Source organism: Silene latifolia, chromosome Y (assembly GCF_048544455.1).
Source record: "Silene latifolia isolate original U9 population chromosome Y, ASM4854445v1, whole genome shotgun sequence".
Taxonomy (NCBI): domain Eukaryota; kingdom Viridiplantae; phylum Streptophyta; class Magnoliopsida; order Caryophyllales; family Caryophyllaceae; genus Silene; species Silene latifolia.
This window is the reverse complement of record NC_133538.1, coordinates 476,943,447-476,958,611: the sequence shown is the minus strand read 5'-3', so window position 1 is coordinate 476,958,611 and position 15,165 is coordinate 476,943,447. Positions and strand designations below refer to the sequence as shown.

The 15,165-nt window shown below is 38.5% G+C and overlaps 1 non-coding gene across 1 annotated transcript; it reads right to left on the bottom strand.

Moving 5' to 3' along the window:
- Positions 1–10,647: 10,647 nt before the first annotated feature.
- Positions 10,648–10,754, bottom strand: LOC141637085 (small nucleolar RNA R71). Its single transcript, XR_012541647.1, has one exon. It is a non-coding gene; the product is annotated as a small nucleolar RNA R71 (small nucleolar RNA).
- Between the last annotated feature and the right edge of the window lie 4,411 nt (positions 10,755–15,165).

The window sequence follows — 15,165 nt, the reverse complement described above, 5'->3', positions numbered from 1 at the left end:
TTATAGCAGGATAAGAAAAGATCGATGGTAAGAGAGATTGAGATGGTATTAATATGAAATAATGGAATTTGAGTTTTGGAGCAACGAGAAGGTAACCAGAGCACTAAAGAGTTAGATAGAAGTAATAAGGAATTGAACTATTAATTGGTATTGTTGAGTGTAAAGAGAAAAGAAGGGTAAAAAGTAAGCTGAGAAAAATGTTGACCGGAGTTATGTGATAAAGAGGTAATGAATCATCGAGATGTGTGATACTATCATGAAGATGTTAGTTAATGGTTATATAGGAGTTTCAGGACAACATGCTTAGTCATGAGTTTCGAGGAATTAAGGGAGTAAGAAGTTGGTAGAGTATCTGCATGATATGAGATTTTGGTGGAGAATTAGATGACGATACAATTAAGGATGAAATTGGAAATAGTGTTGAGGTAATTTTGTGGATGGATTTGATGTTAGTTATTTGGGAAATTAAACAAAGATAGGAAAGAAACCGTGAAGTTTAGAGATGAGTGTAAGAGGTTTTCTATACGAGAAATGGTGGTATTTTGGTTTTGTCACTACTGGCTAAGGGCGATGATAGATAAGAAAGGTAGCAATTCTAAAGAGGTTGATTTTGTAGAGACCAGATTGATATGTATTATTGTGAGAGAGTATAATATGTGGTTATATGAGGCGGTTGTTAGTAGTTGAGTATTAATGGTATGGTTACATTTGGCAGGGGGTGATGGATATGCAAATGGGAGAATATTTATGAGGGGCATACGAGTTAAGCTCTGGTGAGAGGTAACTTTTATCATTCAGATGGTAATTTACGTGATCAGGATTAACTGGTTGGATGTGTTTATGGTCTATGATGTGTATAAAAGTTTGTGTGAGGTTCTGACCTCACGATAAGTGGTGTGGTGTGATAGTTATAAAGTTGTTATTTGAATGTTCTATAATGCATGATGGGTACGGTAGCTTAATGGAATGATATTCAAAATTGATAGTTTGGGTAATCTGGCATGGTTAGTTATGCTTGCATGTGTATTGATGATATATGTTTATTCCGTGAAAAGGTATGGATGATATTCATGAGATTCTGGTCTGTTTATTCCGCATAATATGTGGTGTTGCGACCTAGTAAAGCAGTTTTGAGTAAGTTTTCTTGTCCGGAAAGTTATACTGAGTCAATGTTTGTGGGAATTGTATGTGGTTGTGATGTCTATCGATGTGGTTGTTGTGCCTCGGGTGTTGATCCGGGCACGGTACTTCGTGTTGTGATGCGGGTATTTTCGTGCTGCGGTGCGGCTGTTGGTGGTGGTGTTACGATGCCGTCACCGGTTGTGGTGGAGTAGGTGGGATGATTACGATGCGAGTTTTCGAAAGTGCATATCAGTTATACATAGATTGTTGTTTTGTTTGATGTTGCTTCTTGTGAGTTTAGGTTGGACATATAGACTTTTATTTTGTTTGTTGATGTTTCTTGCTGGTTTCAGCTTGGGAGTGAAGGTAGAGCATGATATGGAAGAGAGTTGTATATGTTTTCGTTTGTTGTCATGGTATAGTGATATCCTATTGGTGGGACACAGTTACAAGAGGTTGTTGGAGTACTTGTTATCTTCTTTTAGAGGAGGCATTGGTTTACATAGTAATGTTGCGTGATCCGTGGAACATGTGTTGTACTGACATGGAAGCTGTAAGTGGTTCATAATCTCTTATTGGGATAATGAGTATAGGGTGTTGGAAATTAGTATCATGTTAAGTGATGAATGAGTTTTGCGGTAATAAAAGAAATGAAATTGAGGATCTAGTGTGAGTGTGCGTAGCGAGTGTGGACCGTGAGTTATGTTTTTGGCGATAGGTGTTTTTATATAGAGAGATATGTCGTGTTGTGGTGATGTGGAAGAGTTGGAGTGTTGGTTATGCTCAGGATTTTGTGGTATTGGTTAGATGGAGTGCAGAATGAGTTGAGGTATGAGAAATGTTTAAGTAAGAGGGTCGTGGATATAGGAATAGTAAGTGTTTAGATTATAGGCGGTTATCTATGACATGTCATGGTGATGAGGATAATTAGAAGATATAGCTAAAGATCTATTATAGTGAGTTACGAGGAAGTAACATTTACCTTAAGAGGAGTACGATGTGATGCAAAGAGAGTTTGCTGGTTCTACATGTTGTAGTATAGTTGGAAGTAGAGTGTTGGTGTAGCATAAAGGATGGAATTATATATATTGTGGTTAATATTGTTAAAAGGTCATGGCCGTGCTTGTAGTAGTATGATGTCTAGGAATGTGAGAATACTTCGATATTGTTGACAGTGGGATGATAATGCTATGAGTTGGAGTGAACTTCGAGGACGAAGTTCCTTTTTAAGGGTGGTCGAATGTAACATTCCGTTTGATCTTTATGAGTGTCTTGATATTTGATTTTCTAGTGGATAATATGTTAGTGAAACAGAGCTAGCAGCGTTTGTGGATGGTAGTCGGTAGTGTATGGAGATAGAGTTAGTGTCGAGGGAGACTATAATGTAGTTGATACGATATCGTGAAACATGTTGTGAAGGTAGGCATAGTTGGTGGAGTTGGTGTTAAGGGTTCCTGTTTGATAGGTGGGTTTCGTTTTAAGTTCCTAGTTGCGTTGTTGTGTCTTGTTCGAATTAGTATGTTTGTTTTTATGTATGGGTTAAACTTCGGAGACGAAGTTCTTTTTAAGGAGGGAAGACTGTAATACTACGGTTTTCTATGTCTATGGGTACTCTATCGAGTGGGGATTACTCTGTCGAGTAAGTATGTTTTTATACGAAACAGTAGTCTGTCTAATGGGTACTCGATCGAGTATGTGTGGCACTCGATCGAGTAAGGGGCACTCGATCGAGTAAGTTACTTACTCGATCGAGTAAGTGTGTTTTACGGGTTTGTTTTGACGGGTTTTGTTAATAATGCGGGATTAATATAAAAAGCTTCCGTCACTTTTCCTTAAACACTTTTATCATCCTAAAACCTTTCTAGAGAAGATTGAAAGTTACGTTCTTCGCATTCATCGCATTATTAGGAAATTCCAAGGCTTGGTTGGTCGGATCATCTTGTTCTTTATACCGTTGTGATCGTCGTGTCGGGGGTATGTTTCTTGTATAATTTATGTAGTGTTTCGTTGAGTTTCTTTAAAACCCTAATTGGGTAATTTGGGGGTTTTGGGGAGTATTGTTGATGTTAGATTGTGATTGTATGATTGTGTGTCTATAGGAGGTGATTTAGTTGAAGAATGATTATGATTAGCTGATTGTGACGATCTTGGTGATTGCGATTCCAGGTAGAGTTTCCCTACTCAGTATTAATTACATAATGTGTGGTGATTGTGTTGTAGTTAGTGATTGTTGATTGATTCAGACAGTTGTGATTTCGTATTATTGATTGATTCAGACAGTTGATGGTTTTGTGTTGTGATTACTGTTTATCTGTCTGTGATCTTCGGGGTGCGTCCCTGGCAGAGTGGAGTCACTTGCGGGAGTGGCTTCACGCCCTTGATTTGCCCTCTGTGGAACCTGCCACAGGAAGGGATGTGCACATTAATGAACATGGGTTTATCGCTCGATGGAGATGAGCGGGGCATAGGTGGGAACGGCTGCGGTCCCCCACTGGCGGTGTGGAGTATCTGTTACGATGGGTACTCTGGCAAGACTACACAGTTTAGTGTGTGGTCAGTTGTGTGGAGATTGATTATGGAGTTTGGAATATTGTTGTGATGTTGAGCTGTTTGGCCGTCCACTATTCTCGATTAAAACCTTTAGTACCTTTTTACGGATTACAAATTTACTAACTCAACTCGTACAACTAACTCTAGCTGTAACTCATTGAGTACCGTTAAATACTCGAGTGACTAATCAAATAAGCACTATTATCTTATAACGATAACTTAACAAATGAATATACGAGTTTAAAAACACACGACCTTTCATAAATAACAAAACGGTTTTCTACTTTGAAACACACGATTTTGCTTTGTGAAAATAAGATCAATTTTTATGCTTAAGGTCTCTACATTAAATGTTGCAAAGAGCAAAGTATTTATAGGAAGGAAAGAATAAGGAAACTCGGTTTCTAGAAACCCTAATGGCTGAAAATAGGAGATATGTTAACAAATCATATCTTCTATTATTTCTTTCCTAAAAAGCCTAAAAGATAATAAAGAATATTCCTAAAGATAGAATATAATCTATTTAATTATTATCTTTACTATAAATTCTAAGATATGATAAAATTTTCTATAACAAGAATATCTTTTATCATAAATAAATATATTAAGTAAGATATATAAGATATGTAAAGATATACAATCTTTACCAAATATATCTTAGTCTACATGAGATGTAACGGCTCATATGCCTCGTGACTCGTGCAAATCCTAGCTCAATATATGGGTTAGAATTTAGGTTTTAAGAGAGGCTTTGTTGAAACCCTAATTAGTAGCATGGTCGAACTCATATGTTGATCCAAAATGACTACTAGTCAACGTTCAACAAGGAACCGAACTCCGCACTAAACCGGGCTTTATCAAGTAAATACTTTTATCAAAACATTTAAAATAAACTTTAAACAATTTTAAAAACAATTTTAAAACATTATATGCCGTGTATAGTAAACTCAGTATCTCAATGTTATAGTAAGAGAGCTATAACATTGAGCTCGTTTACTGGTAATGTTATAGCTGCAAAGCTATAACTTTACTAATTCAAGAAACTCATTCTTGGTTATCATTATGAGATAATCACCTATACTATTCTAATCTTCAGGGAGATCTTCGAGTATAGGCTACGTCATCATCCAAGCTTGATTAATCTTTAGACGGACTTCGTCTTCACATAAATCTTGAATGAATCTTCACATCGTTTGATCTTGAATTGAGGCCTGACTCATGTATACTTCCATCACAACTTCCTTTGTTGCTTGTATTAGATAAATCGAATCTAAAAGACTTAGACAAACAATTACGCACAACAAGTATATAAATTATAAAGCACCTTGACATCATCAAAACATAAACATATATACTATATGGTTCAACAAATTCCCCCTTTTTGATGATGGGAAGCCTCCTAATTTTGTGACTAAGTAAAGAGTTCCCCCTCAATATAATACCGTCATCTTAATAATAAAGATCAACGCAAGATCATGACGATTAACATAAAATCGAAACTTTAAGTACTTTAAGAGACAATCGGTCTTGACAAGGAGCAAGCTTAGGTAGATGCTTACCATAACGTTCTTTCCCCCTCTTGACATCATTGAAAAGTTAAGAACAAAACTGAAATGACTAGAATAATATAAGACGAGACAAGAGATAAAACGTCATAGAACATAATATTAGCACGCATAACTATAAGCATCTGGAGGATTAATTATCATACAAACTTAAGAAAACATGTTTGATGCCAAAGGGCCGAATAAACACATGTTTAGAGAAATACTTGGGCCATAATCCACAAGTATATGCCAAAATGGGCCGAACTTAAGTTTGCAAAATACACCATCAAGATAAAGAAAAGATACTAAAAGGAGAAAGTGCTAGATAAGGCAAGGTGAGGTAAAGTCTAATGTTTCGGGTTTTGTATGGGTTCACGTAGTCGGGGCGGGTACGATGTTCCAAGGCATCGAGACGATCGAAGGAGCTCCTCACAAGCTGAGAAAGACTTTGAATACTTCGTTCAAAGTTGAGTATCTTCAAGGACAAAGCTTTAGTCGCCTCAAAAGTTAGTGATTGATCGTTTGCCATAGCTTTTCCATGCATAACCAAAGCACCGCCTTGACTCGTGAGAAAGGTAAGACGATCTCTATGTGGGAACACTTCCCCACGGATGGCCTTCAATTCCCTCTCAAAACCCATTCGCCTCTTATCCACCTCATCCATCCAAGAATAAACCCGAGAAGAATCCAAACCCGACTCCAAAGACCGTGATGGTCCAACTTGTGATAAAACCATAGCCAAGTTGGTGGATTGCTCCTCAAACTTCTCCATTAAAGTAGTCATAAAACTTTCCAATTTTGCCTCCATTGGCCCCAAACCCGAATCACTCGGAATCTTCTCAACATCCTTGACAAGTAATAACTCAGGTCCATCAACTACAAGACCCATAAGCTTAATCAAGCGATCACACATACAATCCTTGGCACTTACACCGTAGCTATCCTGTCCCACCACTCGTTTCACTTCTAACAATCGAGACACCCACATCCCATATGGAAGGTCGATTGTTGTACTAAATTTCTCCTTGGTAACCGTGAGACTCGTTTGGACTATATGATGTAAAATAAGACTCGCTGAATTCACCTTTTGTCCTTCCAACGATGAGTAAATAATAATAGCCTCATAACTCGAAACCTTGTCTCGTCCTTCTCTCCTCGGCACAAACCGTGTTCCAAAGAAAGTTTATGAGGAACTTTATTTTCGCCGAGAGAGGACGAACAACAATGTTCCCACCATCCGTCCCAACATCCTCAAAATACTTCTTAACCAACAACTCCTTGTCACTAACAACATTGGACCATGCAAGACTCGGATTAATTTCAATTCCGTCATCGGGAACTGAAAAAATAGAGCAAAAATCCGAAGCAGAAACCGTCACATCAACACCATTAACCAATGCATGAAAGACCCCTTTCTTAATCGACACACTAGCAAAGAATTTAACAACTTCAACCGGATAAATTGGACCCGAAAATTGACTAATGTGACTCCACCCTTGAAAATAAAGAAAATCAATAAAATACTTAAGGGCGGGAACATTAACCAACCAAGATTTGGGATAATACCTTCCTCCATGTATAGAATACTTCAAGACACGAGAAAATCAATAAAAAACAAGGATGCTTTCGTCATGAGTCAACCGGACTCGATTTAACCCTTCTTTTGTTGCGGCTTTCGAAACATCCCGGTGTAAAGTTCGTGTAACACCATTCCTTACAATAACCTTGGGTTCCTTAATATCGTCACCCTCATCAACAACTACCTTATTCTTCACTTTAAAAAGGCGGCGTCTTTTTCCCTCGGACACCGTGTCGTCCCGACCGTGAAACGGGGGTGTAGATAAGTTTGGTTGAGGTGAAGGAAAGCTAGAAGAATTAAGATCATGAAATGGAAGTGGTGATGATGGTTTGTTAATATGGCGGCTTTGTTGATGGCGGGTTGATGATCCGGTTTTTGCATGATGTGAATTCATGGTGATGTTGATGGTTGTGTGAAGAAGGTGATGATGAAATTATGGTAATTTTTTGAGAAGAGAAAAAGTATGAAAGTGGGGTGTTGTATGGTTTACACGGCAAAGGGGAAGGGTAATTATAAGGCTAGGACTAGGGTTACGTGATATAAGGCAAGTGGCATCCTAGTTTATGGTAAATAGGAAGTGATTAATTTTGGTAAGTGTCAAATAGTGACAAGTATTAAAGTAGTCATAGGAGTTGTTAGTTGATCAAATTTATATGGTAAAAGATAAAATTTGGAAAGTAAGATAAATTTTAGGAATTGAATTATGTGTAGGAAATATGAGGCGTGAGATATGGAGAGCAATATAGGAGAGTTTGTATGTGATTTAGAAAAAAAAAGATATGGTGTACCTTGTCTATTTTGATAAAGGATTAAGTTTGTATAACAATTAAATTCTAAATAACAAATGGAAATTTATGATAAATATATTCCTATAAACGAAATTATTCATGCAACGCAATATACGGACACAGTCATACAATCTTAACTTAAATTAGTCAGTCATAGGAAAATTAAACATATACAGAAGCTTAGGTACCACCAATTAACCAATTTCCAACCGTAAAGTCTCAAATCGTTCTCTAGCTAACGATTTTGTCAAAATGTCAGCCCATTGTTTTTCTGTACTACAAAATTCAAGTTTTATATTCCCCTTCTCAACATGGTCTCGAATAAAATGGTGTCTTATTTCAATGTCTTTAGTACGTGAATGTTGTGCGGGATTTTTAGAAATTATTATTGCACTAGTATTATCACATAAAATAGGATTACATCCTACGTCAGTACCATAATCACGTAATTGTTGCTTAAGCCATAATAATTGAGTACATACCAGTCCTGCAGCGATGTATTCGTCTTCAGCAGTTGAGAGGGCAACCGAATTTTGCTTCTTCGAACCTCACGTAATAAAACTGATGTGACCATAATTTAAGCACATTTAGTCCCCGAATTAGCCTTGTCCCCATACTTTTTAGTGCATATTTGGGTAATTTATTGTCTTTAGTCCTTTGTTTTACATATTCTTTGAGGTTCTGTGTCCTTGGTAGGAAAGGAGTGCAAACCTTGCATTTTAATGGCAAAATGAGGCTAAATTGATTGAATTCAATGACCAAGCATCAAGGAGAGACAAGATTAGAAGGTCTTTGTACATACTATAGTAGATGGGCAATGATGAGAAAATATCCTTGCATCCCCGAGGAAATCCTCAAGGATTCTATGAAGAAAAAGGAAGAAAAGAAGAAGGAACGAAACTGTTTGACAATCCGTGCGGATTGCCCTGAAGACGCCCGTCCATCACCCACAATCTGAGCGTCTTCCTCCACAAGACGCCCGTCCAAAACGCCACCAATCCGCCCGTCTTCCCCCTCTGGACGCCCGTCCAGAAGCACCTAAATCCGCCCGTCCCGTGCCAAAAACGCCCGGATTCCCATACAGTCTTTTCGTCTTCTACAAGCTTCAAGGAAGGATGCACATCTTTTTCTAAGACCGGCGAAAAAGAGACCGGAGTCTCCCTAGAGACCGGCGATTCCTCAAGGACTTAATCGTCATTTAAGCCCTTACTAAACCCTAATTTATGTAACTAATCCCCACTATAAATACCCCATTAGTCTAATTAGAAGAGCATGTTCTTCTTAGCAATCTTTAGTGTAGTTAATATCAATCAAATCTCTCTTTAATTTTGTAATCAACATTTAATCAAGTTCTAATACAAGTTTTATTTCCTTAATCTCTCTCTTGTTCATCCTTTATTTTGGGTAATTGAAAATTATTTGGGTTATTATTGGGAGATTGACAACCTTCCAATCAAGCATCATGTACTTCTATTATTCTTTGCTTTATTATTGGAATCATTAGTAGGTATAATTCTCTTAATCCCTTTTTAATTATTGTTAATTATCTTCATTTATTCATCATGTTTCACTTTGTTGGTATGATTGACAACCTTACTAGCATGTTCAACATGATAATGAGTGAGTAGTTTCCTTAGCTAGGGTTAATGGGTAATTAGGGGAAACCAACTAGGGGAATGATTCATGCTTAAATTAATATGTTTTCATAGTTTATTTTCTTGCTTGTTGTGATCTTAACTTATGCACATGTTATGTTTGATGAAATGCGAGCCTATGAATCCTTGCATTTTTTACCCATCACCTATCTTTTCAATGAGACTTGTAAGACATAAACCAACTCGAGTCTCATTAGACCATGCATATAGTTGAGTAGGGAAGATTAAGTCGACTTGTAGGTGTTATACAATCTAATCGATTCGGCTCCGGGACCCAAACTTTCCTAGGATTGTAAGATATAAACCAACTCGACCCATCACAACAATAATTGCTTGCTTATAATTTGAGAATATGTTTGTATGATCAATTCCCATGAATCCCCTATGACCCCATGACACCCTAGTGCTTTTTATCAATTGTTTACATCCCTTTTAATTCATCTTGCTTGTTTACTTTCATTGCTATTTAGTTTAGTGATCTTCTACTTCAAACGTCAAATTGTGACACCCTTAGACACCACTTGTTGCAGTAGAAAATCTCATCTCAATTCCCGTCCCATGGGATCCGACCTTTAATTGCCTCTTTTCTAATTGTAGAGTTGTTTGTGATGTTATAAATTGTGTTTTGGTCTAGGTGATCTTAACGACAAGTACTGAAAACTAAACCCCATCGAGGGATCACGACCAAAAATGGCGCCGTTACCGGGGATGGTGTTAACTTGATTTAGATTTTCTTGTATTGTTATTAGTTGTGTCCTTCTTTGCCTTGGGGAAGTAAAACTCCTAAAGGTTTGTTCTAATTATTTTCGAGTTGTTTGATATTTTGCATGTCTAGAAGATCACAAGGTAACTTGTTACCCTTTGATCACGAAATTGAAAGGACTTTGACAACCAATAGAAGACTTGCTAGGAGAACTTTAAGAGGTATCGGTGAGGTTATACATATTCAACCAAATACTATTGAGTTCATCAACCCTTTTGCAAGAGAAGGTGAGGAGAACCCAACACAAAATCCAACACAAAATCAACCCACAATGCCTAAGTTTTCATCACATTCCGTACCAACCGAGGAGAACCTACCCAATGGTACTCCCACACCACAACATCTAACCGGAAATTTTATTGCCAAATCCGTATTTATCCAATTAGTCGGAAGAAGCCAATTTGGGGTGATGCCTAGTGAAGACCCTCATTCTCATATGGAGACTTTTTGTGACTATTGTGATGCGATTTCTCACACCGGTATAACTCAAGACCAAATTCGATGGGTCTTATTTCCTTTTTCTCTAATTGGCACCGCGAAACAATGGTTGAAAGGCCTTGATAAGGCTACTCTCGGAATTGATTCTTGGAAGAAGTTGGCTCTAGCTTTCTACAAAAAGTTCTATCCACCGGAAAAGACTAACATGCTAAGAGCTCAAGTTACGGGCTTTAAGCAAAGAGATGAAGAATCTTTATATGAAGCTTGGGAGCGATTCAAAGGAATTTGTCGCTCATGTCCTCATCATGGACTTAGCGAGTGGTTCTTGGTACAAAAATTTTGGAACGGTCTTTATGAAGATTCAAGAAACATTCTCAACATGGGATCAAATGGAATGTTCACCGAAGTTGATGACAATCAAACTTGGAACAAAATTGAGGAAATGACGGTCCATAACTCACAATATAGTAGACCTCGCAAGGCTACTAGAGGAGGAAAGCATGAAGTGGACTACATTACTTAATTGGGTGCTCAACTTAGTGCTCACATTGATACCATTAATTTGAAGTTTGAAAAAGCTATGGCTAGACTTGAAGAAGCCTCAAAATCACCAAAGCATCATGTTAATGCCATGAAGGCATCTTCATCAATCCCAAGTGGGATATGTGAGAATTGTGGAACTTTGGGACATGACCAAAGTGAATGTAGGGGAACAAATGAACAAGTGAATGCTTTCCAAGCATACAAGAGTGGTACCTCTTATTCAAACTATTATAATGAAAACACCAAATTCCATCCAAATCTCTCATACAAAAGCCAAAATGTTCAAAACCCTCAACCAACTTACACCCCACCTCCCATGAGAAACCAAAATCAAAGACCCTTTTACAACCAAAACCAAGGTTACCAAAATCAAACTCCATACAATCAACAAAATGACCAAGGTTTTGATGTTCAAAAAGCGGTCCTCCAAATGCAAAAGAATGAACAAGAGTTTTTCACTCAAATGCAAAAGGATAATCAAGCAAAGGAAATCACCATCAACAACATCCTAGCTCACACCAAAATGTTGGAAACCCAATTGACTCAACTAGCATCTTCAAGCTCACAAAGACAAAAGGGGCAATTACCACCTCAAAGTAATCCCCCAAGACATGAAACGGTTAGTGCCATTCACTTGAGGAGTGGTACAAGGTATGAAGCACCGGAGAAGCAAGTTGAGGATGAAGTTGTGGAAGCTAGTGACAAAGAAGAAATTGTGCAAAACTCCAAGGATGTAGAACCATCAAAAGAAGAAGTTTCAAAGAAAAATGAAGACAAGGTCAAGGAGAAGGAGCCCATTGTGATTAGACATCCTTTTCCAAGTCGTCAAGCCAAGCTCAAATTTGATGACCAACTTGGAAAATTTATGGAAATTGTGAGGAATTTGGAAGTCTCAATTCCTTTCACGGAATTAATCAATCACGTGCCGGCCTATGCAAAATACATGAAAGACATCCTTACAAAGAAGAAGTCGATCCGGAAGCTTGAGACTATCGCCTTCACTAAAGTGAGTAGTGCAATACTTCAAGGGAGTTCACCTCCAAAACTCAAAGATCCGGGGAGCTTTTCAATACCGTGTACCATTGGCGACACCACGATCAACAAAGCCTTATGTGATCTAGGGGATAGTGTGAGTGTTATGTCGTACTCGGTAAGTAAAAGGTTAGGGATGGGAGAACTTAAATGCACCAATATCACACTCCAAATGGCCGATAGATCGATGAAGACACCACTAGGGATATGGGAAGATGTTCACGTAAGAGTTGGGAAATTTTTCATCCCGGTGGACTTTGTCATTGTTGACATGGAAGAAGACTCCAACATTCCAATCATTATAGGAAGACCTTTCTTACACACCGCGGGTGCGGTGATTGATGTGAAACATGGAGAGCTCACTCTAAAAGTGGGAGATGAGAGCATAACTTTCAATCTTGACAAGACCATGAGAGCTCCCCGTTTGCATGAACCATGTTTTATGGTTAACCATTATAGCTGGAAGGATGATAGGAAGAAGTCGGAATTCCAATGGAAGAAAAAAGTTGATGATGCTCCATTCAAAGAGCAAGTGAATTGTAACAAAGAGAGCTTGAAAAGCTCACCAAAGTCAAGCAATGAAGAGGATGGCCTCGTTGGCCAAGACAAGAAAGTGGGATAGTTATCTCTATCAACTCAAGAGATCTTTAGTGATCAAGTAGATGAAGTTTGTGGTCTTTGGGACGATGAGTTTGAAGGGATTTTTAATCCCTATATTGGTAATGCTATCGATCAAGACCAACATGAAGGACAACAAGGGCAAAGGTCTATTGAAGATCTTTATCATGATAATGAACAAGCTTTTGACTACTTCTTCAAGGTGTTGAGCAACATCAACAACACCTTGGACAAGCTCCCATGACATCTCACTAAGGATGAGAGTTTGGTGGAGTCCTCCCTAAACAACCATTTGTAAATATTTCTAACTCCCTAACTCGCATTTTAATTCTTACATTGCGTTTTTGTCATTTTTGGATTTTTATGTTTTGCTCAAGATAATTATCATTTTTGAGAGAAGTGAGGGATGGACTAATGATTTAATTGATGTGTAGTGCTTTAGCTTAGTGTGGGGATAGCAATTGCCTAGGCTATTCATGCCTTAGTAGTGCCTCTACAATGAGGAACACGGGATTTGAAGAATGAAAAATGACAAGGGATATGCAAGTGCATGGATGGAACTGAATCTGGGTAGACTAGGGAGACTCCGAGCGTCTTCAAGGGGAATCCGCTCGTCTTCAGGAAATCCGAACGTCTTTGGCAAAATCCGCCCGTCCATTTTAACTGAAAAATTGAAATTTTGGGACTTTCGATGAATCCGAGCGTCCTGGTAGAGAAGACGCTCGTCTTTAGTAATCCGCTCGTCTTTGCAAAAAGACGCCCGTCTTTTTGCCAGTGCAAAGTAAGAAAGCTTGCTGTCTCAGAATCCGCCCGTCTTCAGCAGAATCTGCTCGTCCCGCAGTCAAAGAATCCGAGCGGATTGTCTGAAAGACGCCCGTCTTTAGGCGAGAATTCTGAACCCAAAATAGGCAGAATCCGAGCGTCCCGAAGGAAAGACGCCCGTCTTCTCCTGCAGTTTCAAAATTTTCGGGTTTTTTAAAATACCCCCTCCTACATTCATTCCATCATTCATTCATTCAAAACACTACCCATAAACCCCAAAACTCAAAACCCTCATCCTCTCCATCACCAAAACAAGATTTCCTCAACCAAATTCAACAAAATCAAATCCAAACTTCCTTTTAACAACAATTAGTCACTCCTCTTCCAACAATAATCCATCCAAGCACCAAAATCTTCAACCTTTGAGTTGATTTTTGAAATTACAAAGGCAAAGCCTTCCATCTTAAAATCGATTTGGGTATACTTGGAAATTGAAGATTTTCACTCTTTTCTTGGTATTTTCATCAATGGCAAGAACAAAAGGATCAACAAAGGCACCTAAAGCAAAGGCACTCTCAACAAGGCAACAATGTCTTCAAGGAAAGAAAGCCTCATTGGCTATGGTGGTTGCTAGTGCAAACTTGGAAGTTCAACAACAACAAAATCCTCCCTTGGAAGCAACAACATCAACAACTCCGGAAATTGCTCAATTATCAAACTATCCGGAGGTAATTTTCATTTCTAACTCCCATAGGGATACATTTGCCAAGTATGCTAGGAAATTGTGAAGATGCCTTGAACAAATTGGGTGTCCTTGAACAAACAAAAGCCTTCTTTGAAGCCATGGGGTTGGGAAAATTGTTTACTACAAGAGAATTGACATACCCCTCCCTTACCTTGGAATTTTTGAGCTCTTTGAAAGTAACTAAGGTAGAGACTAGAGAAAATATCTAGTTCCGCCTTGCCAATGTGAGTAGGTGCATCACCTCTGATGACTTGGGTAAAGCATTAGGTCTTAGTGATATACCTCGTTATTACAAGAAGCCCGAAAAATATGACCTCGCTCCCCTTTGGAAGGCGATTTCCGGGAGGAAATTTGAGAACTTTCATGCTAGTCGCGCTCTATTAGTCCACCATCCGCGCATTAGAGTGTGGCACAAGGTCATCGGGAATACTATCATTGCAAGTGATACGTGCATTTTATATAGTCTTTTTAGCCTATTTTATGCACGTATTTCTATGCTTTTACCGTGGTTTTATGCTACGAAATGCCCCGAATATGCTACTTTGGGTTATTTTGTCTTATTTGCAGGAATGAACCCGAAAGGAGTGAAAACAAGCCTTTTACCATCCTTTTAGCATGCATTTGGAGGAAGAGTAAATTTGGAGCGGGAATGAAGCTATTTTGAGATGCGCATTGGAGTAAGGAAGTTAGGCGAGCCAAGAGAGTGCTTCAATTTGCTAGTTCCTGCTTGTAAGAGCCATATCTCGAGTTCTACAACAGATATTCAGGTGATTCCAATTGGAGATGAAAGTTTGTCCTTTTAGCTTTCCAATGCCACAGGAATCACCCTATTTGACCAAGTAACGAAGAAATGGCAGCCGTTTGAAGTTCAGTGCGCGAAGCAGGAATTACGCGCTGAGAAGTGCTCGATCGAGAACTATGTCTGTTCGATCGAGAGCCCATTTGCTCGATCGAGAGCCACTTCTTCTCGATCGAGTGGTTTTAGGATGAATAAGTACTCGATCGACTATTTTTCCTTTCGAT